The sequence below is a fragment of the Nicotiana sylvestris genome, chromosome 12, assembly GCF_000393655.2.
Source record: "Nicotiana sylvestris chromosome 12, ASM39365v2, whole genome shotgun sequence".
In the NCBI taxonomy this organism is placed as follows: Eukaryota; Viridiplantae; Streptophyta; class Magnoliopsida; order Solanales; family Solanaceae; genus Nicotiana; species Nicotiana sylvestris.
The window spans coordinates 109,487,890-109,509,857 of record NC_091068.1 but is presented as its reverse complement, the minus strand read 5'-3'; the positions used below and the strand labels follow the sequence as shown (position 1 = coordinate 109,509,857).

At 38.1% G+C, this 21,968-nt stretch overlaps 1 long non-coding RNA gene and 1 pseudogene across 1 annotated transcript; both read right to left on the bottom strand.

Annotated features, from left to right (window-relative positions):
• Positions 1–896: 896 nt before the first annotated feature.
• Positions 897–16,776, bottom strand: LOC138884095 (uncharacterized). The gene is made up of 2 exons (XR_011404199.1): positions 16,381–16,776; positions 897–1,138 (listed from the first exon to the last, which is right to left on the bottom strand). It is a non-coding gene; the product is annotated as an uncharacterized lncRNA (long non-coding RNA).
• Positions 16,777–18,299: 1,523 nt separating this feature from the next.
• LOC138884482 (small nucleolar RNA U3) lies at positions 18,300–18,395 on the bottom strand (annotated as a pseudogene).
• Positions 18,396–21,968: the final 3,573 nt, after the last annotated feature.

Sequence of the window (21,968 nt, the reverse complement as noted above, 5' to 3'; positions counted from 1 at the left end):
TGATCATCTCTCTTCCTTGACTTTACCACCAAGTCGTCAACATAGCATTCCACATTTTTGTGAAGCATATCGTCAAAAATATTTTGCACGGCACGTTAATATGTAGCACCGGCATTTTTCAAACCAAAAGGCATTACCTTGTAGCAGTATATACCTTTAGGGGTTCTAAAGGTGGTAAGTTCTTCATCCTTCGGTGCCATGCAAATTTGATTATATCCGGACAAATCATCCATGAAAGACATCGCCTCATATCCAGTTGTGGCATCAATCATGAGCTCTGGGATGGGAAGAGGAAATTCATCCTTAGGACAAGTGTTATTTAGGTCCCTAAAGTCAACACAAACTCGGATTTGGCCATTCTTATTTCTTACAGGGACGATGCTTGAAATCCATGTAGGATATTTAACTTCATGAACAAAACCAGCCTCAATAAGCTTGTTAACTTCGGTTTCAATCAAGGGAACTAGTTCAAGTCTGAAGTGACATTGTGCTTGCTTCACGGGACGCACACCTCGTTTGACAACAAGATGATGAACAACCACCTTGGGGTCTAAACCTGGCATCTCTTTGTAGCTCCAAGCAAATACGTCTTTGAACTCCTTAAGTAGCTCAGTATATTTGCTCTCTTCATCACTAGTTAGAGAGGCACTTACATATGTGCGCCTTGGATCTTCAACCATTCAAAGATTGACTTCTTTTAGCACATAAACCGTTGTCTTCACCCCTTGTCAAACTCAGGTGGTGCATTTTTAGCATCTTCATCCTCTTGAGGATCACCATCACTGAATGATATATGATGGCATTAATTGTCACCACCCAAAACCCTCCAGAGGAGTCGTGATGGCACTTAGTCTCTAAACTAGGCAAGCCTAACATTCTCTGTAATAACATGGATATTTACTAACTTTAAATTAAATTACTCTGAACAAATTTACAATTCCCAAAACCGGTGATACAAGTCATAAGCCTTTCTAAGAGTAGTTATATAAAATAAATACAACACTGTTCCAGAACGAGAAGGAATCAATGGAACGTAAATACAAACGAAGGTGACTCCGAGGCCTGCGAACGCAACCACAAGTTACCGTGAGTCTCCACCGCGACCATCTGTACAGCTACTATCGATCAATACCTGGATCTGTACACAAAAATATACAGAAGTGTAGTATGAGCACACCACGGCGGTGCCCAATAAGTATCAAGACTAACCTCGGTAGGGTAGTGACGAGGAACAGTCAAGACACCTACTGGTCAAATGAAATGAACAAGATATGATAGTGAAATATCGAGATAAAGATAACGAGATAATATCAACAGAGGAGAAAAATTAAAATACAAACAGTAGGAACAATAAAGGGAGAACATGGGTAGTAACGAACGATAATCAAGTAAATCAGATAACCAGGTAAATCAGATAACCAAGTAAGTCAGATAACGAAGTAAATCAGATAACCAAGTAAATCAACACTGACATAACAGGAATAAAGACAAGTAAGAATGTATTCAAATAAAGAAGGCAATACCAACTCAATCAATCACATCATGTCTAGTACACAATCCCGACCATCTCAATTCTCGGTATCTCATATCATAATTCCAACTTCCGAACCTTCAACACACATGGCATCTTGTGCCCCCATAATTTCCATTTCACTTTTATCAACAAAATCCACATGTTATACAATACATAATGTCCGTACAAATGCACTCAAGATGTTCAAGAAGTCTCATTTACCTAATATAAGTAAATTACAATTTCTAAAATTAGAAAAGCCAGCGAGAAAATATGAAGTTGTTTCTTTTGAAATTATTTGAGTAAAGAAGGTACCCCTTTCAATTAAAATACAACATCGAATGGATTATTACCTTTAACATGGGAGTTAATAACTTAAAGCTTAGTAGAAATTCTTTTTTTAGTAAAATACAACCTCAGGCAGTTTAAAGGGATATAATTGAGAAAATAATTGAATTAAAGATGTACAATTATTGAAGTTTGAAGTATTGGAATGTATATATATAAATACGGCGAGGTATTGAAAACACTGTAGGTTCCAACATAAAGGATCACAAAAATAAAGGGATTTAAATAGTTAAAGTACTTGAATTGATAACAACAAATAAACACATCAACAGAAAGTGCACGACATCACCCTTCATGCTTTTACTCTCGTTATCACTATAAGAATTAATATTCACTTTTATTCTTTCTTGTTGAGGCATTCAACCCGATCCTAAATCATATAATACCGTTGCGGCGTGCAACCCGATCTCATTTCACATAATACCGTTGCGGCGTGCAACCCGATCCCATTTCACATAATACCATTGTGGCGTGCAACCCGATCCCATTTCATATAATACCGTTGCGGTGTGCAACCCGATCCCATTTCACATAATACCATTACGGTGGGCAACCTGATCCCATTTCACGTAATACCGTTACGGCGTGCAACCCAATCCCATTTCATATAATACCATTCCGATGTGCAACCCCGATCCCCAAATACAATACAACATCAAGCATAAAAGAATCCCAGCAAAGGAACAAGAGTAAAACAACAACATCCCGGCAAGAGCGACAATATCGTAAACAATAACATCCAGGTAAGAGAATCAACAAGTACATCATAAGGGTCACAGAAAAGAAACCAAGAAGCACGATAACCTCAACAAAACAACAAGACATAATAAGCACGTGATACTACACCGGTAACCACAACAATTGGACATGTAACATATTTGCACGAAGTCATGGAAGAACTCACAATCAAGAAGTATCCAAAATAATAAGGGAGGCAATCACTTCAATTAAGACAATTAAGGTTCACTTTAATACGTAGGAATTAGAGGAAAGTTAACAACATCATATGAAGCATATAGAGGCAATTCAAGAAATTATTAAACCCAATTATAACAGGATACTTTCCACATAATGGACATAAGAACCTAAGAAATCTAGAGGCAAATTTTCCACAAATAAATCCGAGCACACTGTTACATCCCACAATATTACGATGATGTTACGCCTTGCAGTATTACATTACGATGATGTTACGCTTCTCAGTATTAAGTTACTATATGTTGCACCGTATAGTATTGTACGTTGAATTTGTCGTAAGGTAATTGACATCAGTCCAAGTAAAAGATTATTTGGAGATTATAGAGATTATGCTATTTCACAAGTAATGAGTAAATTCGTGAAGGTGAAAGGGGAATCAATTCAAAGAAAATAAATTTTTGTCAAAGTTTGGCATTTTGGGGTAAAATACGGTCCGAGCTAAAAAATCCGGTATTTATGGACTAGTGTCATACGAGGTACCACATGACAATGATAGTAAGGTGTATAAAGTGTGTTAAAAGTGAGTAGTATTTTGAGTAACTTGAGATAATTCTTGATTATGTGGGTAATTGATTAATTATTGATTTAGTGAGAGATTAACCAAATTAATTAAAGGTTGTGGATAATTATTTAAGTAAGATTTTGATAATTATTAGGGGCGACAACAATCTACGTGGGATTATGAAGATACCAAATTGCCAACTAATCTTATACTTAAGGAGGATGTGGCACTATCCATGTGCACCTTATCTTATTTTGGATTCAAAGATTCTATTAAGGCTTCTCTAAATTGACAAAGTGAAAGGCTTATGAGTTTGTAAACCTACAACAACAATAAGGATGATTTTTTTTGAAAAAGTGGGATGTATTAATTCATTTTGGAGGAAAGTTGAACAAGGTCTTTATTGCTAAGCTACTATAGTATCTTTTGCTAAAGGAGCAGCAAATTAATGTACAATGGAAAGATGAACAACGTGATATTAAGGGAAGACACATTTTCTATTCAAGGTAAGAAAGGATTAAGATTTCTCTACTTCATTCTCCCGTCAATTTTACATTTCTATTACCGATTCCTTATGGTTGTTAGCGGATCAAAGTTAGCTTGTAGTAATGTAAAAGGGAAGGAAGTTTAAAAGAGGGAAACAAAAGTACACTCCATCATCAACGACTTTCTACAAGCTTGCCGCTAATCCATTGTTGTTGTGTTATTGTCCTCTCTCGTAGATTAACATGTGTTGGAAGGGTTGTCGTTGTGGTTACTAAAGAATTCCAACAAAGATAAGTTAAGGCTATCCCTTCTTTCTTTTGTCATGATCTATACGACACAAACGAAACGTACAAATGCACAAATTCCATAAATGACTCTATTCATAGAAGTATTAGAGATATCTATGTTCTTGAAGTTCCATGTGTCATAATATTTTATCATCTGTTTATGGGTCTCAAAAAAATACGAAAATAGAAAAGAGTTTACTTTATGGTATTATTCAAAGGCAAAATGGTCTTATGAAGCTCCAAAAGATTTTATTATGTATTTTTCATGCATTTCATACATGTGCATTGACCCATGACCAGATGACGTTATATACGCGTATATATGTAAATATATGTATATGGGATATGGGAAAAGGTTACGGCGTTATATACGCACCACCACCTGATCAGCTGGTATATGATGATGATGTTGCCCATAGTGGCTGAAATATGATTCAAACGGCGTTATATACGCATATATATGTATGTATATATATATATCATAACATATAGGACTTAAATATCATAACAAACTTATACTGGGCTCCGGAACAAAAATATAGGCCCGATACCAACGATTTCAAACGAGTTAATTATAGGTTTTCTATCATTTTCCCTAAAAAGTCAAAATTTGACCCCGGGCCCGCTTGGTCAAAACTCGAGGTTCGGACCAAAACTCGATTACCCATTTACCCACGAGCCCAAATATGTAATTAGTTCTAGTATCCGACCCCAAATCAAGGTCTAAATTCCCAAATTTGCAAAATTTCCAATTTTTTCCAAAATCCCTAATTCTACCATGAAAGAACAAGATTTAGGCCTAAAATGCTAATGGGTGTTGATGGAAAATGAAAGAAATGGGTTTAAGAATACAAACCTATGATTTGATGTTGAAATGTCTCTACAAAATTCGCCCAAGGTCACTTTCTATGGAGGAAAATATAAAATTTTGGTCTAATCCCATCTTTGGTTCTGTTTTTAAAACACTGGACAGACCTTCTTCGCGTTCGCTAAGGGTCTGTCGCGTTCGCGATGTTTTGCGGCCAGAAGGGCCTTCGCGTTCACGATGAGCTGCTCGCGTTCGCATCTGTCCCCCCCGACCATCACGTTTGCGGGCCTGGGATCGCGTTCGCGAAGAGCAACTCAGAGACTCCCTCAGCGCCCCTCCATTACACTACGCGTTCGCATATGGTCGGTCGCGTTCGCGAAAAGAAATCTCCCCCAGTGCTCCGCATTCACGAACAAAGCCACGCATTCGCGTAGAAGAAACCCTTCCCCAAGCCAGCTTGCACTTCGCGTTCGCGAAGCACATAGCATTAGAACACCAAAAGCAGCAATACAACAGAAATTCCTAAGTCCAAAACATCTCGAAACCTATCTGAAACTCTCCCGAGCCCTCGGGGCTCCAAACCAAATATGCACACAAGTCTAAAAATATCATATGGACTTATTCGTGCGATCAAATTGCCGAAATAACATTTTAAACAACAAATTTAGCATTAAAATCAATGAAAATCTCAAGAACTCTTAAAGTTACTATTTTCACAACCGAGGGTCCCAATCACGTCATATGAATTCCGTTTCTTACTAAATTTTACAAACATAACTTAAATACCGTATTAAACGTGTACCAGGCTCCGGAACTAAAATACGGGCCCGATACCATCGAAATCAAGCATCATTAAATTTCCAAAAACTCTTATATTTTCAGTTAAATAATTTTCCTCAAAAATTTATTTCTCGGGCTAGGGACCTCGGAATTCAATTTCGGGTATACGCCCAAGTCCCATATTTTTCTACGGACTCTGTGGGACCTTCAAATCATGGGTCCATGTTCGTTTACCCAAAATATTGAACGAAGTCAACTTAATTTAATTTTTAAAGGCAAAATTAGCATTTTTCTCAAATTTTCACATAAAGGCTTTCCGTAAGAGTGCCCGGACTGTGCACGCAAATCAAGAAGAAAGAAAATAAGGTCTGAAGGTCACGGAACCCGGATTGGGTTCTAAAACACGAGATGACCTTTTGGGTCATCACATTTGTGAACTTATTCACCCACCTAGTGGGTCATTTAGATATTTTATGATTTTAATAGATGCATCATCTAGATGATCTCATGTGTGTCTATTTTCATCTCGCAACCTCGCATTTGCGAAATTAGTGGCACAAATAATTCGATTACATGCACAATTCCCCGATAATCTAATTTAGTCTATTAGGCTTGATAATGCTGCTGAGTTTTCATCCCAAGCATTTAATGATTATTGCTTATCAATTAGGATAAGAGTGGAACATCCTGTAGCTCATGTTCACACTCAAAATGGTCTTGCAGAGTCTTTAATTAAACGTTGGCAATTGATAGCAAGACCGTTACTCATGAAAACGAGGTTACCCACTTATATTTGGGGTCATGTCATTTTGCATGCAACAATCCTAATTCGTCTTAGACCGACAAATTATCATAAATATTTTTCGTTGCAATTAGTTTTGGGTCATGAACCTAATATATCCCATTTAAGAAAAATGAGGTACAAAGATATAAGGCACGCCTTGTTGCACAAGAATTTTCACAAAGGCATGGTGTCGATTATAAAGAGACATATTCACCCTTTATGGATGCTATAATATTCCGTTATCTCATTTGTTTTGCTGTCTATGAAAAGCTTGACATGCATTTAATGGATGTGGTTACCACCTATCTTCATGGCTCACTTGATAATGAGATATACATGAAAATTCCCGAGGGATTTAAAATGCCTAATGCATATAATTCAAAGTCCCGGCAAATATTTTCAATCAAATTGCAAAGATCTTTGTATGGTGTAAAGCAATCAGGACGAATGTGGTATAATCAATCGTCTTAGTGAGTATTTATTAAAGGAAGGCTATATAAATGATACCATTTGCCCATGTATTTTTATAAAGAAAACAACATCAGAATTTGTTGTACTTGCTGTATATGTTGATGACATAAACCTTATTGGAACTCCTATAGAACTCCAAGGCAATTGATTATTTAAAGAGGGAATTCGAGATGGAAGATCTCGGAAAGACAACATTATGCCTCAGTTTGCAAATTGAACATTTGGCAAACAGAATTTTCGTCCATCAATCTACCTACATAGAAAAGGTATTGAAACGGTTTTACATGGATGTAGCACATACATTAAGTACTCCGATGGTTGTTCGATCACTTGATGTGAATAAGGATCCATTCCGACCTTAAGAAAAGAATGAAGAGCTACTTGGTCCTGAAAGCAATTGGTGCACTAATGTATCTTATTAACAGTACAAGGCCTGATATAACTTTTTCAGTTAATGTCTTAGCAAGATATACCTCCGCTCCTACAAGGAGACATTAGAATGGAATCAAACACATATTATGGTATCTAAAAGAGACTACCGATATGAGCTTATTTTATGGCAATAATTGCAGTTTCGATCTTGTTGGTTATGCCGATGCTGGGTATTTATCTGACCCACATAAGGCTCGATCTCAAACAGGCTATGTGTTTACATGTGGAGGTACTCAATATCTTGGCGATCGACTAAGCAATCAATCGTGGCTACTTCATCTAATCATGCTGAGATAATTGCTATTCATGAAACAAGTCGAGAATGTATGTGATTGAGGTCTATAATACACCTTATTCGAGACAAATGTGGTTTGAAATGTGACACTCTACCCACGATTTTGTATGAAGACAATACAACATGCATAACCCAACTGAAGGGAGGATTCATAAAAGGAGATAGGACAAAACACATTTCACCAAAGTTATTTTTTATGCATGATCTTCAAAAGAATGGTGCTATCAATGTGCAACAGATTCGTTTAAGTGATAATATAGTTGATTTGTTCACCAAATCTCTACCGACGTCAACCTTCAAGAAGCTAATGTACAAGATCGGGATGCGAAGACTCAATGATATGAATTGATGCTCTCATCAAGGGGAGTTAATACACATTGTACTCTTTTTTCCTTACAAGGTTTTGTCCCGCTGGATTTTCCTTACAAGGTCTTTAACGAGGGAACTAAAAGGCGTATTGTTAGATATGTGTATTCTTTTTCCTTTACTAGAATTTTTTTCCCACTGAGTTTTATTTTAGTTAAGGTTTTAATCGAGGCACATTATCTGTTGAATAGACATTTAATGGAGAGTGTTATAAATAGAGTTTTATTTACGATGAATGTCTATATTTTGGAGAGATTTTAGGAATTTTACTTGGTGACTAAGTCACTCTTTTCTTATAGAAGGGCATATTCCATTGTAATTCATCTCAAATATATAAGAATTCTCTCTATTTCTTTGCAATATCCTTCTTTATTGTTTTATTTCAATAAGTTAGTTGAAGATGAAATTAAAATAAAAACGGATTCAATTCATTTTAATATACTACTCTACAAGATACTACGCGTAGCCATTTTTAAGACGCTTCTTAACAGATACCACTCTTCTCCTACTGTGCTGGAACCTGGTCTTCTTCATCTTTCGAAGTCGCAAGCTAACGTGTAAGTTCCCCTTTTCTTTTTGTCCTCAATTAGCAAAATCTTTCTTATTACAGCCGATTTCATTTTCCATTCATCTCAGTTCGACAGTTTCTTGTATTTAATATCATTTTATTTAACGTACCCCTAAAATCTGAATAAGTCCAGATGGATTTTTGAGTTAATTTAATTGAACATGATAACTATTATTTTTTGTAATTAACTATTTTTTCGGTCTGCAACAAGTAAATTTGGGAATATACAACAGCTGGATTATTTAAAGGCTTACTCTGTACCTCAACAGGAGTATTTACAGATTCAAGCATCATGTAGTTGCACTTGCACACAGCTAATAAACATTTTTGTACCTTAGTTGTGATTTATTCCTTCTACTTCTCCTTTTGAAGGTTTATTTTGCACTAGTAGTCTGAAGTGTAAGATCTCAAAAACCTTAAGTCTGTTGTGAATACAAACACGTTGGCAGCTGACAAAGATGACAGGGAGGATGCCACTAGTGACCATCACATGGATCTGCCACTTAGGAGTTTTAGAACAGTAATTCCTCCGGTTAAACTTGGGGATTACGTTTGGAAAGGAGGAGGGACACGTAAGTAAAATGACAGAGTTTGTTAGAAAGATAAAAGCAACAGTAGTGCGGCATTGCGAGGCAGGCAAAAATGTTATGAGTGATTTCTGGTTTTCTCATCCCTTTCTTCTGTTTCCTCATCTCCTTCCTCTACCTATCTTAGCTACTTTCCTTTTGCATTTTCATTTGTAATTCAGTCAATTGACTGTTGCAAGTTACTGTCCAATTTGTAATTGTTCTCCAGTTAACTAACATCAATTAGATAGTTTGGCTACTGTTTCATTGAGTAATAGTTGGCATTACATTGGTGCTTTCATTTTATAGGTCTGTGATGGAAGACCAACAACAACTCAAGGCTCTCATTGCCGACTCGGTTCAGGAAGTGAAGGATTCCATTTCTAAAGAACTCGCTGAGATTCGTGGGATTCTCCTGGAGGTTGTCGGAAACAGAGCTCTGGCAGGTCGGGGACAAGAGGTAACCACTCTTCGTCACAAGCCGGCTTCGGTGGAGTTTGGTCAATTTTGCGGCGAGAATCCAGAGGCTTGGTTATTTCAAGCGGAGCGCTACTTTGCTCATTATGAAATTGCGGATGATGAGAAGCTCACTATTGCATCATTTTACCTCGACGGCGATGCCTTAGAATGGTATCGATGGTTGTACTGGAATAAGCAATTGGCGGGTTGGGAGCATTTTGCAGAGAAGGTACGGATTCGTTTCCTTCCTAAGGGGCTCGAATCTGCTGAAGGACGGTTGGCCAAGCTCCGGCAAATCACCACCGTATCTGAGTTACAAAGCCGCTTTGAGAAGATAGCAAACGAGACTACTGACATCTCTGATCGGCTCTTGGTACGTCTTTTTGTTTCTGGGCTGCGTACTGATATTAAGAGTTCTGTTTTAGCCCATCGGCCCACTACATATGAGGATGCTGTACATTTAGCCCATATTCACGAGAAACGTATCCTAGCTGAAAAAGGCCCACCTCGCCCCGCATTTGCCAATAGAACTCCGCCCCTTTTACCCAACCCTGATACAGTCCCAAATAATATTTCCTCCACCTCTGTCGGCCCTTCCAATTCACCACCGCAAAACCGCCCACCCATTAAACGATTATCCCATGCTGAACTTCAGAGCCGTCGAGAGCGGGGTCTTTGTTATTATTGTGAGGAAAAGTATACCGCAGGTCATAAGTGTAAATCGCCTCCTCAATTATTGCTCCTCACCAATGAGCCGGAGGTGGTTTTATCCATGCCGGAACCCTTCCTCTCTGATGAAGTATTGGCAGAGGAGTTGCAATGTTTGGAGATACAGGAACATTCTACTATCTCGTATCACGCTTTAACTGGTGGTCATTCCCCATCTACACTCCGATTCACTGGGCAGATTAATGGCTCCTCTGTTCAGGTCTTAGTGGATGGAGGAAGTACCCACAACTTCGTCCAACTGCGAGCCGCGAAGTACTTACAACTGTTTGTGGACTCCATTTCCCCTGTCGCTGTTATGGTGGGTAGCGGCCATCGCCTTAGGTGTGAGGGAGTGGCAAGGCAGACCACCCTTTTACTTCAAGGGAGCACGGTGGTAGAAGATTTTTATGTCCTACCATTCGAGGGGTCTGATGTGGTATTAGGGGTATCATGGCTCGCCAAATTAGGTCCTGTACTTACTAATTATGCCACTAGGGAATTTGAGTTCAACTGGAATGGGTGTCGAGTGAAGTGGCAAGGGGAACCCTCTATTGATATTCAACCGATACAGTTACATAGCTTGCGAAGGATGGCTGCCACCGACGCTATTGCTTCATTCTTTCATCTGGAAATGCTTTGTGGGGAGGTAGCATCCGTGGTGGCACCCACTGCAGAGTTAGCGTCCCTTTTGGACTCTTTTGAGGATGTTTTTCAAAAAACAGTGGGCTTACCACCCTCACGTGCCCAAGATCATGCTATACATCTCATTCCGGGCGCGCAACCTGTTAATGTGAAGCCCTACAGGTACCCCTATTTTCAAAAGCAAATTATGGAACAACTAGTTGCCGATATGCTCAAGGAAGGTGTGATTCGAGCAAGCGCTAGCCCTTTCTCTTCTCCAGTGCTGCTGGTCCGTAAGAAGGATGGCACATGGCGATTTTGTGTCGACTATAGAGCATTGAATGCACTGACCATCCGTGATCGCTTTCCAATCCCTACCATAGACGAATTGTTTGATGAGTTATTTGGGGCACAATTTTTTTCCAAGCTGGACCTTCTTTCTGGGTATCACCAGATAAGAGTTAAGCCCGAAGATGTGGCTAAGACCGCATTTCACACTCATGAAGGTCATTACGAATTCCTCGTCATGCCCTTTGGCCTTACTAACGCCCCCTCTACATTCCAGGCGCTAATGAATGACATTTTCAGACCATGTTTACGGCGCTTTGTCTTAGTATTTTTCGATGATATATTGGTCTATAGTCCAGATTGGGAGGCACATCTGGAGCATTTGGAACTTGTTCTGTCCTTGCTTCGAAAGTATCAGTTGGTCGCCAAAAGATCTAAGTGTCTATTTGGTCAGCAGTCGGTGGATTATTTGGGGCACGTTATTTATGCTCAAGGGTTGTCTGTTGATCCTGCCAAGATTGCTGCAATTCAGCAATGGCCTATCCCTCGCTCTGTAAAAGATGTCCGTAGTTTTTTGGGATTAGCCGGGTATTACCGGCGTTACATTCATCATTATGCCGCGATTGCCGGGCCACTTTCAGACCTATTGCGGAAAGACTCTTTCAAATGGAGCGAGGCAGCACAAGAAGCTTTCGATGCATTGAAGTCTAAGTTGGCTGCGACACCTGTTTTGACTTTGCCGAATTTCAACCAGGAATTCCAATAGAGACAGATTCTTCGGGGCAAGGCATTGGGGCTATCTTATCACAAAAGGGTCATCCTATAGCCTATTTCAGCCAGAAGTTGTGTCCATGAATGCAAAATGTCTCGACTTATCACAGAGAAATGTTTTCCATTACTCAAGCTGTGAGTAAATGGCGACAGTATTTGTTGTGGAGAAAATTTACCATTTATACGGATCAACAGTCCTTGAAGAATCTCACAAATCAGACCATTCAAACACCTGAACAATAGAAATGGCTCACAAAGTTGGTGGGCTATGATTTTCGCATCGTGTGTCGGCCCGACAAGCAAAACATTGTAGCTGATGCCCTGTCTCGTACCCCTGCTGCTTCTTTAATGGTTCTGTCTGTCAACACCTTCGCAATCGAACAAGAATTGAAAGCTCTAAATCAGTCCCACCCTGAGTTATTAGATATACAGCAGCGTTTACAGCAAAAAGATGTGAACTTCTGCGAGTATCAATGGAAATAAGGTCATCTGTTTTACAAAGGAAGATTGGTGGTTCCTTCAGATTCACCACTCCGCCATAAGCTCATGTTCGATTTCACTCTTCATCCATTGGCGGCCATGCTGGGGTAGCCCGAACCTATCACCACTTAGCTTCCAATTTCTTTTGGAACCACATGCGACGAGATGTTAAATCCTTTGTAGCTGCATGCCAAGTTTGTAAGCAGATGAAGGATACTCATTTGCATTCAGCGGGGTTGTTACAACCCCTTCCTATTCCTGACCAAGTGTTTGAGGATATTGCAATGGATTTTATCACTTGTCTTCCAAGTTCGAAAGGGAAGACTACAATCATGACAATAATTGATCGTTTATCCAAATATGGGCACTTTATTCCATTGCCATCTACATTCTCTACTCAATTGGTTGCAGAAGCTTTTGTCGTGGGTGTAATTCAGCTTCACGGTCCACCAAGAACTATTGTAACTGACCGAGACCCTAGGTTCTTACACTCTTTTTGGCAAGAGCTCAATCGCTTACAGGGATCTACTTTGGCTATGAGTACTGCCTATCATCCCCAATCGGATGGGCAGTCTGAAGCTCTAAACAAATGTGTCGAGCAGTACCTCCGCTGCTATGTTGCTGTTGTTCCTTCGCAATGGGTAGCTATGCTGCCGTGGGCTGAATATTGGTACAACACAGCCTACCAAACATCAGCAGGGATGACTCCGTTCCATGCCTTGTATGGTCGTGAACCCCCGACTATTGCCCGTTATATACTAGGCAGCACTGCTAGCGGGTTGGTGGAGACTTATTTGCTACAACGGGATGAAGTGCTGCAGTTGCTCAAGCACAACTTGGCCAAGGCGCAAACACGCATGAAAACTCTAGCTGACAAGTCGAGGACTGAGGTTGCCTTTGAGATTGGGGATTGGGTTTACGTCAAATTAAAACCCTATAGGCAGGTATCCCTTCGTTTGCAAAAGGATCACAAATTAGGTAGACGATACTTTGGTCCTTTCCAGGTCCTCAAAAGGATCGGCTTAGTGGCATATAAGTTGGAGCTTCCAGAGGCGGCTAAGATTCACCCTGTTTTTCATGTCTCTACTATGCTCAAGCGATATGTGGGAAGCCCAGACCAACAAATTATGCCGCTAAATCTGTTTGATTTCGCCAATGACTCTTCCCAGCTCGATCCAAACCTTGAGGACAAGGTTGTTTTTCAGGGAGAGAGTAATGTTGTGAATACAAACACGTTGGCAGCTGACAAAGATGACAGGGAGGATGCCACTAGTGACCATCACATGGATCTGCCACGTAGGAGTTTTAGAACAGTAATTCCTCCGGTTAAACTTGGGGATTACGTTTGGAAAGGAGGAGGGGCACATAAGTAAAATGACAGAGTTTGTTAGAAAGATAAAAGCAACAGTAGTGCGGCATTGCGAGGCAGGCAAAAATGTTATGAGTGATTTCTGGTTTTCTCATCCCTTTCTTCTGTTTCCTCATCTCCTTCCTCTACCTATCTTAGCTACTTTCCTTTTGCATTTTCATTTGTAATTCAGTCAATTGACTGTTGCAAGTTACTGTCCAATTTGTAATTGTTCTCCAGTTAACTAACATCAATTAGATAGTTTGGCTACTGTTTCATTGAGTAATAGTTGCCATTACTAAGTCTATGGAATATTGGAGATTCAAACAACACTTTTTTAAGTGAAGTATAAGGAACAAAGAAAAAAATAGAGAAAATTACAACATATTAATCAGCACCAGCAGTTCAGGTCCTTTGCTTTTTGCTGACTATATGAGGCTTCTCCTCCTTGAATTTGTGTATTATGGTTAGAATGTTAGACTTTAGATTATGTATATTATCTCACCTTAGAAAAAAAATTATTGTGTAGGCATCTGTAGTAGCTTCTATCTCTACCTTCACTAGGTAAGAGTTCTCTACCTTCACTAGGTAAGAGTAAGGTTTGCGTACACACTATCCTCCCCAAACCCTACCCGTGGGAATACTGGGTTTTTTGTTGTAGTTGTTGTTGTATCTGTAGTAGCTTCTATGTACCAATCTCTTCACTTATTTTTGATAGAATGAGCTTAATCAAGAATCCGATTACTATTTTTATTCGCGATTTTAGTATTTAAGTTATAATAGGATATAGTTAAAACAAGCTAAGAGCTCGAAACTGGCATCTAAGTCTTAAGCCCAAGTTCTGTATTTAGAGCTATGATTGGACATGTTTCTGAGCGAAAAGCTCATGAAACTAGAAGTATTACAATATAACCAAAAGTGTTTGTAAGAAGTAATTTCTTCTCAAATGTATTGCTATCCCAAAACACTGTCAATATATGTTACATTACCATAAGTCAAAGCCTTGTATTCAAATGTTCGAATACTCACTTATCCTGCGGGCGAAGAAATAGGTTTTTGCCTCAATTAGAGCAAATATTTGTCCTAAGAATATCAACTAGCCACACTATTATATCGGGGTTTTCTTGTTTACGGATAGCAGAGGAGCAGTATTCCTTTATCAGAAGTGGTGAAGCCTTTTCAAAAAGTTTTGATTATATCTGCCGTTCATGGATATAGTTCAATTGGAGCATTTGGATGTATGCTTGCTTAAACTAGTAGACATTCTGAATATGAGCTTGTCTTTTTCAGGGTTTGAAGTCATTATACGATCAGCAATGCCTCACAGAAGTCGGCCTATGAGAGCACTTCTACTGTTTACCGGACTTATAACCTGTTTGGCCAAACTTCTTTTTGGCCGAAAGTAATTTTTTTTTTTGCCAAAAAAATTGAGGTGTTTAGCCAAGCTTTTGGAAGGAAAAAAAATGCTTTTGAGGAGAAGCAGAAGCAGAAAAAAGTAGTTTCTCTCCAAAAACACTTTTTTGAGAAGCATTTTTGAGAAAAATACACTTAGAAACAGTTTTTTAAAGCTTGGCCAAACACTAATTGCTGCTCAGTGTTTTTCATACTAATTAGCCAAACACAAACTACTGCTTCTCACCAAAAGTACTTTTAAGAAAAACACTTTTGAAAAAAAGCACTTCTCAAAATAAGCTGATTTTTGCAGCTTGGCCAAACAGGCTATTAACGTTGTTTTGGTCTCAACAATAACTCCTGTCTATGATTTTGTATGCTTCCATCCTTATTGGGAAAGAAGAGTAAGGCACCTCTTTTCCTTGTATCCGTATAAACTTGAAAAATTATTCTTTCTTTCAGCACTCAATGGCTTATTTACATCTTTTATACTTCATTCTTGACTGTGCATCTTCCTGCCATGATATTTTACCTGATGAGAAATACATTATAAAACACATAAAACTTGTAGTGGTTATGCTTGTTTAAATGAAACTTACAGTTATCACCAGCATTGGCCATATTGTTGTGGCTTAATTTAACGGGTTATATAGTTATTGGTTACTCAGAGATCTTGCTGTGTTTAGGCCATCACTATTCAGTAGGGGTGTTTCTATTTCCTGTTAAAAGTGGACTTGAAGTGGAATTGAATTTTTCTCAACTTTTCCGTAACCAATTGTACGTTCAGTATAGTCTTTTTCTCCCTCTTGTTTTGTGACACTGCATGGTAACTGGTAACTTACTTCCGTCATCTATGACAGAGAGAATGTCAGCATCAGGAACATGAAGCAGCGTTGAGAGGTTAAGCATCTGTATTATCGAGGTTGGGGATTATGTTTAGCCGGTCTTTAGTTTAAATTGGTCACAAGACAAAACGAACTTATAGAGGATGTTGGAGACCTAATTTGCTTCTGGTTTTATTGTGTACCCTTGAGTTTCCTTGGTATTTATTTAGAGTAAAATCAAGCTGTGTACAAGTATTAAGAATTGCAATCGGAAGGAAAGAAATACAAAGATGATATTAGCTGACCTTTTCTTTTCAAAGAGACTTGTGTTAGAGATTGTTTGAGGAACCTCTGTTACTCCCTCTCCGTTGGTGATTCTTTGGCTGTCAAACCCTGGATTTGGGTGTAATAAGAGTAGCTGAAGAAGCCTGCATTGCTTGTTGCGGTACCACCATATCTAGAGAATGACGCTAAAACTTTTCAACATCAATCTATAAAGAGTAGTGTTCTTGTGCTTTATGTGATAATGCAGCACCATTGCTCACTTCTTGTCACTTATTTAAGTGGTCACACAAGAGATTGGAGGATTTTGTTTCTTTTAGTATAGCTTTTATCGTTTTAGTCTGGTTACATCTTGGCCTCTCTTCTTTTAAGACAGTGAAGTTACTGTCCCAATTTTCCTTTTTTTTTTTTCTTTTTCAGCAGGGAAAGAAAATGGAGTATTATCACTTTTAGCCAGAAACTATTTATATCTGGCAGCCAAAAAAGTTCATAAAAATTGTATATAATATACAGAATGTATATATATATAGAAAATATGCAATTTTTTTTTAAATTTTTCCGACTATTATTTTTATAGCGACTGTACAATGTCATTTTTTCAAGAAGAATTGTAAATTATTTATTGTAAAAATTATTTATTGGAACTATTAGTAATATACAAATAGCATCATAAAGATAATATCCTAATTAACTAGTAGACTCAAATTTGTTACAAGATCATAATTTATTGAATTTTTATTCAATTCCTTCTAAACATGAAAATAGCTTTCATTTGCTTTTTTTATGCATTGTTCTGGTGAAAGACACGAGATTACTCAAGCTTTCACAAGTATTTACGCTGATGAATTGTCTTAATCTCCTTAGCCTCAAGTGTTTTTTTATCTTTCCAATAGCACGTATTAAAATATTAAATTTCAATTAATTCCCTTAAACTTTTAAATATAGGAAACAATAGCTATTTCCCATTTTGAATGAACTAGAGAACCTCCTTAGCTAACATTTTCCAAACTTTAGAATTATGCTTGACTCACCTATAAACTAGTCACAATTTTTAATTTTTTTTCATAGTTTCCAAGAAATAATTTGATGAAATATTTTCAATAATTAGAGGAGAAATTTGTAAAAATGTAACTATTTTTTTTTAAAAAAATATCTATACGTAATTATTTTATATGTGTTTTTATATGAGTGATACCTTAAAGGAGAAAAATATGAAGGTATACTCAAACTTTTCAAAAAGGAGGCCTAACATAATTAGTGTCAATTGTGTGATCAAGAGAGATCTGAAATTGCAATTTTTATAATATTCTACCGTTGAGTATCTTTTTTCTTTATTTAATCCAAAATAATAAATACTTTTGATAAAGGTGTCTTATCCAAATCAGAATTTACAAATTACAATTAGGTGAAGTGGATTGTTTAGGAAAAGTTTTATCCAAAATAATCTGGGTCCACAAATTTGTGAGACAAAAAAGTTACCTCATACAACTAGTATTGGTTGTATGAGACACAAAATAAAATTTTTCATTGTTTAGCTTATGCAGAGTCATGTAGCACCCCATGGAAGCAGTCATCTATGGTGAAATTTGCGGGACGGCTTAAAGGAGAAAAATATGAAGGTATACTCAAACTTTTCAAAAAGGAGGCCTAACATAATTAGTGTCAATAGTGTGATACGAGAGATCTGAAATTGTAATTTTTATAATATTCTACTGTTGAGTATCTTTTTTCTTTATTTAATCCAAAATAATAAATACTTTTGTGTCAATTGTGTGATACGAGAGATCTAAAATTGTAATTTTTATAATATTCTACTATTGAGTATCTTTTTTCTTTATTTAATCCAAAATAATAAATATTTTGAGACACAAAATAAAATTTTCCATTGTTTAGCTCATGCAAAGTCATGTAGCACCCCATAGAAGCAGTGCGGGACGGCTTAAGCTCGGCTTCAACCAGACTTTGTTTCCTGTCTTCTTAGAACTCAAGGATACAGTGGTACGAGCCTATAGAACAGATCCTGTTCAAGTAAAGTCGTGAACAAAATCTTCGTTATCTTTGCTTATAAAGGACTTCTTTTTGCTCTATATTGTCGATGTGGGATGGAAAGAGTGTCGTTCTAAAGAGGTGGAATTGAGTCAGTCTTATTACTGTTGTGAGATTAAGAGGTTTTCTTTTACGACTATTTCGAAATGAAAGCAGACCGTTTGGTGTTAACAATTTCTATAGAATATTGGAAAATTTAAGAAATTCCACAAGACGGGAAAGGCGCGAAAGTAGGTGTTAAAATGGTTTTTTTTTTTTGTTTCCATGATAAATGGGTTGTTAATAATTTTGTTTTTTGCTTTTTATTTATTTTAAGCAGGAATTTTGCTTTTGATGAAGATTGAGAAATCTTGCCGGTTCTTGTTGTACCTCTTCTGTCTCCAAATCAACCAGAATTATAACACATTTATAATTTTTTCTACACATGGAAAAAGAAGAAAAAGTATACACGTAGACTCTGCTAATAAAGAAATTAGATTTCCAGTGACAGTTCAAAGAAAAAAAATCTCTTCAAGGTACATCTTTCTCATTTTTCTAATTTTCTATGACATTACTAACATATTCTGATTTATTGACAGAAGAGAAATTTACTGTGACATTCAAAAACTAAAAAAATTACTGGATAAAAACATCCTTAATCTGTCCCTTTTGGTTGTTGTGGTTCCCCCGAGTCCTTTCCAGAATGTTATCCCCTTCGTTTTAAATGGATACTACACAAAGGAAGAAGCTTGTACAGTTGAAATAGTTCCTAATTTGTCTGTACAAAAAGTTTCATTGGCAAACATATAGGAGTAACTATCAAAAATTAAATTTTATCAGACCGACGGTTCCTTCTTTGCTAATAGGTTCTGCAGCAAAATAGCTTACTGATAATATTTTGTTTTGATTTTCAAGGTCAAGTTGAATCATTTTAAAGATTAATAAAATGTAGATTATTAGTCTCTTGCTTTGTTGATAAAGAGTGTAAAGGTATCTCTTTGAGAAACTAAAGATACCAATTTTTAAATAAAATGTAAAAAATGAATTCGTCAAAGTTTAGTAGCACCTACAAGGCTACAACTATTAGTAGAAGAAATATATAGAACTAGTATTACTAGCCGATATACCTAAATTATATACTTATTATGCACATATTATGTGACGATCCGGTCAGTCGTCTCATGAGTTACAGCTCCGTTTCCCCCCATTTCTGCTTCTTTATGCTTCGTTATCCGTGTTTTAGGTGATCGGGTTGATTAGATTGAGTTCGGAAAGGATTTGGTAAGAAATGAGACACTTAGTCTCTTTTAAGAAGGTTTAAGTTGGAAAAGTCAACTGGATGTTGACTTATGTGTCATAGGGCTCGGATGTGAGTTCCGATGGTTCGGTTAGCTTCGGGAGGTGATTTATGACTTAGGAGTGTGATCAGAATTGGTTTTGGAGGTCCGGTGTAGAATTAGGCTTGAATTGACGAAGTTAGTATTTTGGCGATTTTCGGTTGGTGGGTGAGATATCCGATGGTCGGAATGAAATTCCGAGAGTTGATGTAGCTTCGTTATGTCATTTGTAATATGTGTGCAAAATTTTAGGTCATTCGGACGTGGTTTGGCTGTGTTTTTGATCGAAAGCGTATTTCAGAAGTTTTTAGAAAACTTAGGCTTGAATTTAATGTGAATTGATGGATTTGGTGTTGTTTGAGGTGTTTTGATGATTGGAACAAGTTTGAATGAGGTTTTAGGATGTGTTGGTGCTTTTGGTTGAGGTCCCGGGGGGCCTCGGGTGAGTTTCGGATGGTAAATCAGACCATTTTGGAGTTTGAAAGTTGCAGAAAAATCTGCCCAGCTGTTGCAGAGAATTATCTCTTCGCGTTCGCGAGCGGTGCCTTACGTTCGTGTAGAAGAATTTGAGAAAAGACAGAATTTAGCCTTCGTGTTCGCGAGAGGTGCCTCGCGTTCGCGGAAGGCTAGGAGTTTGTGCTTCGCGTTCGCATGAGGCTGTCCGCGTTCGCGTATAAAGATTTGGGGTCCAGTGGAATTTGCTCTTCTCGTTCGCATCAGGTGTCTCGCGTTCGCGAAGGTCAAGGCGGAGGAGGCATTGCTTTCACGACTAGCGTGTCGCGTTCGTGTAAGGTAAAAGTTGGTCAACGTAAATTTGTGCTAAGCGAACGCGAGAGGTTGACCGCGTTCGCGTAGAAGGAAAGTCAGACCTGGGCAGAAAGTTTATAAGTTATTTCATCCGCGATTTTGAGTCATTTTTCCTCCATAGTTGAGCATTTTGAGAGCTTTTTGAGGGTGATTAAAGAAGGAATCAAGGAGAATTGATTTGAGGTAAGATTTTTGAACCTAAAACGTGATTCTATTGTGAAATTAACCTAGAAATTCTTGGAACTTAAGCTAAAAATGGAAGAACTAGGGCTTGAGATTTTGAACTTTTGAATTGGGATTTGAAGGACCATTTGAGGTCGGATTGGAGAACTTTTGATATGTATGAACTCGTGGGGTGATAAGGAATCTAATGATGTGAATATTTCTGAGTTTCGAGATGTGGGCCCGAGGCTCGGGTTTTGCTAATTTCGGGATTTTTGATAATTTTCAATTGTTTTCGCCTGGGCTTTGCTCCCTTAGCATATTGTGATGCATTCGTTCTTATTTTGGATAGATTCGACACGCGTGGAGGCCGATTTAAGGGGCAAAGGCGTCACGAGCTAGAGTTGTAGCCGGTTCGAGGTGAGTAATGATTGTTAATGATGTTCTGAGGGTTTGAAACCCCGGATTGCACATCGTAGTGCTATATTGAGGTGAGACACGCGCTTGATGATGAGCGTGTGGTCGTTTACTATTGGGGATTGTGATTTGGTCCATCCCGATTGATGTTTTTACCGCGTATTTGACTAAAACCTGTTTGTTATCATTATGATTTGGGCTGATTGCCATATTTGGGATTCGTGCCAATTATTTGAACCCTCCGGGGATTTTTATCACTATTTCCTCACTGTATTGATTATTACTTGAACTCAGTCCTGTTGTTTCCTACTGTTTTATAACTCAGCCACTTTTACTCAGTTTTTGAGACTTAAATGATATTTCTAAATGATGTTTTGGACTGAGAACCACTGTTGTACTAATGCCCGAGGGGCTTGTGATGATTTTCGGACTGAGTAAGGCCGAGGGCCATATGTGAGGATATGCTGAGTGATATGAGGTCGCGGGCCTGAGATACTTTTATATGCCACGAGGTGGCTTGATATAGCGCTTGGGCCGTAAAGGGCCCCTCATGAGTCTGCACCCCCATAGTAAGCGCGGGTACCCATCATGATTTGAGAGTGAGCCCAAGAGGCTGATACTGTACTGAGAGTGAGCCCGAGGGGCTGATATTGTACTGAGAGTGAGCCCGAGGGATTGATACTGTTCTGAGTGATTGTTACTATGCCCGAGGGGCGGAATTCTACTTGTTATTTACCTGCTAAATTACCCGTTTTACTTGGTTTAAAGGAATTTCATTCGACTTCTTCATGGATTTACTGCTTTAAGTGATTTTATTGCTTGATATAGAATTGCTTTGTGCCTTTACGTGTTTTCTTGCTTTC